The sequence below is a fragment of the Arvicanthis niloticus genome, chromosome 8 (assembly GCF_011762505.2).
Source record: "Arvicanthis niloticus isolate mArvNil1 chromosome 8, mArvNil1.pat.X, whole genome shotgun sequence".
NCBI lineage: Eukaryota > Metazoa > Chordata > Mammalia > Rodentia > Muridae > Arvicanthis > Arvicanthis niloticus.
The window spans coordinates 7,648,790-7,651,952 of NC_047665.1; the positions used below are offsets into that span (position 1 = coordinate 7,648,790).

Sequence of the window (3,163 nt, forward strand, 5' to 3'; positions counted from 1 at the left end):
TTCCTTAGGTTTTCTTACGGTATCCTTGGGCCCTCTGGCTCCAACAATCCTTCCTCGACCTTTTCCACAAGATTCCCCAAGCTCTACTTAATGTTTGGCTGTGAGTCTCTGCATCAGTTTTCATCAGTTTCTGGGTAAAACCACTCGGATGACATTTATGCTAGGCTTCAGTCTGCAAGTCTGCAAGTATAGCAGAGTGTCATTAACAGTGTCGGGGCGAGCCTCTCTCATGGCATGGGTCTCAAGCTGAACCAGTCATTGATTAGCCGTTCCTTCAATTTCTGCTCCATTTTGACCCCTGGACATCTTGAAGGCCGGATGAACTGTAGGTTGAAAGTTTTGAGGCTGGATTGGTTTCCCCATCCCTCCATTGGAAGTCTTGCCTTGTTACAGGAGTTTCTGGTTCAGGCTCCATATCCCCCATTGCTAGGAGTCTTAGCTAGAGTCACCCTCATAGACTCCTGGGAGCTTATGCTGCCCTAGGTTTCTAGCTTGTCCCAAAGATGGTCCCTCCAGCACCACCACCACCCTGGACCAATTCTAGTTGTCTCGCCCAGTACTCTCTCCTCCATCCTCCCTGCACCTGATCCCTCCTGTTCCTGTCCACACCTCACCCCCCATCAACCCCCATCCACCCATGATATCTATTCTATTTCCCCTTCTCAGTGAGAGTCAAGCACCCCCCCCCCCCAGTCTTCCAGATTGTCACTTAGCTTCTCCGGGTCTGTGGATTGTAGAATGGTTATCTTTTACTTTACAGCTAATATCCACTTTAAGTGAGCACATACCATGAGCTCATGTATCTGGCTTACCTCACTCAAGATGATCTTTTCTAGTTCCATCCATTTGCCCGCAAATTTCATGATGTCTTTGTTTTTAATAGCTGAATAATACTGCATTGTGTAAATGTACATTTTCTTTATCCATTCTTCAGTTGAGGATCATATTGGTTGTTCCAGTTTCTGGTTATGAAGAAAGCTGCAAGGAACATATTTGAACAAGTATCTCTGTTGGTATAGTGGAGCATCCTTTGGGTATATGCCCAGGAGTGGTATAGCTGTGTCTTGAAGTAGCTCTATTCCCAGTTTTCTAAGAAACTGCCAAATTGATTTCCAAAGTGGCTGTGAATAGAAAGTCCCTGAATCTAAGTCACAATCTGGAAGACTCAGTAGGGGGCAGGAGGATGCTTGAATCTCACTGAGAAGGGGGAATAGAATAGATATCGTGGGTGGATGGGGGTTTGTGGGGGGTGGGGAGACTGGACAGGAGAGGTGTGGACAGGAACAGGAGGGATCAGGTGCAAGAATCTAGTAGTTGCTCAGTCCACAAGGCTGTACATCCTAGCTGGTCTTCAGTGTATTCTGGAATCCCAAAGAAGTAATGTCTATGCCACTGAAGGAATGGATGGACTAACAAGGCGAGAGCAAGCAGGCAAAGGGCAAAAGCCTCTTTCTTCCAAATCTGTATATAGCAGTGGTTCTTACCCTTCCTAAGGCTGCAACCCTCTAATACATTTCCTCATGTCATGGGCATCCCCCAACCATTTTTGTTGCTACTTAATAACCATAATCTTGCTGCTGTTGTGAACTGTAACGTAAGTATCCGAGTTTTCTGATGGTCTTAGGGGGCCCCTATGAAAGGGTCATTCTGCCCCAACAGGATCATGACCCACAAGTTGAGAACCATTGGTACACAGGCTTCCAGCAGATTAAATGTGTGTCTTCCCACCTCAAGATCTATCTTTTCCCAGCTCAAAAGGGGTGTAGCTTGCCTTTTGGCTCTCCGATCGGCACCATGGCAGTTGGCAAGAATAAGCGCCTGACGAAAGGTGGCAAGAAGGGAGCTAAGAAGAAAGTGGTTGATCCATTTTCTAAGAAAGACTGGTATGATGTGAAAGCTCCAGCAATGTTCAATATTAGAAACATTGGAAAAACACTAGTCACGAGGACTCAAGGAACCAAAATTGCATCTGATGGCCTCAAGGGTCATGTGTTTGAAGTGAGCCTTGCCGATCTACAGAATGATGAAGTTGCATTTAGAAAATTCAAGCTAATCACTGAGGACATTCAGGGCAAAAACTGTCTGACCAACTTCCATGGCATGGATCTTACCCGGGACAAAATGTGCTCCATGGTCAAAAAGTGGCAGACCATGACTGAAGCTCATGTTGATGTCAAGACGACCGATGGGTATTTGCTCCGACTTTTCTGTGTTGGTTTCACAAAAAAACGCAGCAAGCAGATAAGGAAGACGTCCTATGTGCAGCACCAGCAGGTCCACCAGATCCGCAAGAAGATGATGGAGATCATGACCCGGGAAGTGCAGACTAATGACTTGAAGGAGGTTGTTAACAAACTGATTCCAGACAGCATTGGGAAAGACATAGAAAAGGCTTGCCAGTCCATTTATCCTCTTCATGATGTCTTTGTTAGAAAAGTAAAAATGTTGAAGAAACCCAAGTTTGAATTGGGAAAGCTCATGGAGCTCCATGGTGAAGGCGGTAGTTCTGGCAAAGCAACTGGAGACCAGACAGGTGCTAAGGTTGAACGAGCTGATGGATATGAACCACCAGTCCAAGAATTTGTTTAAAATCCAGATTTTTAATAGGATGAAAAAAAGGGGGGGTGTAGCTTTCCAACTCAAAGATTCAGATTAGAACTATTTCAAACAAACAAACAAACAAACAAACAAACAAACAAACAAACAAAATAACTCACAGGCAAGCCCTACATTTTTAGTTTCAGATGCAGACAAGGTAACAACCAGAATAGCCATTCATAGAAGCCAAGCTAGCTGGGGCACCTTGACCCTGGGTTTTTAGAATAGAGTTTGGTAATTTTCCACAGGGCTTCCCATCAAGGAGATCACATTCTAGTTAAATGTGAAGTGGCATCAGCAAGAATACAAGATGGAGGAACTTCTGCACCATCTTGCCTTGTCACAACAGGAAGCAGCTTTCAGTTTGCACAAAAGAAGTCTTTGGGTGCACAAAAGCTTTGTCACTAGTGAGAGTTCTTTTACAACGTGAACCATATGATCAGGAAGCAAGGGCAGCAGTCTGTGGCTGTCACAAACCTTGGAGTCATACTCTCAGACCTCTCTGGGTAATGACTGTTAGGGAGTAAGTAAATTATACAAGACCTAACTTGTTCCCCCATAAAAC

General features: G+C 44.9%; 1 pseudogene; it reads left to right on the forward strand.

The window, feature by feature from the left end:
* Nucleotides 1-1,779: 1,779 nt before the first annotated feature.
* On the forward strand, nt 1,780-2,604 carry LOC117713889 (small ribosomal subunit protein eS1 pseudogene; annotated as a pseudogene).
* The last annotated feature ends 559 nt before the right edge of the window (nt 2,605-3,163 follow it).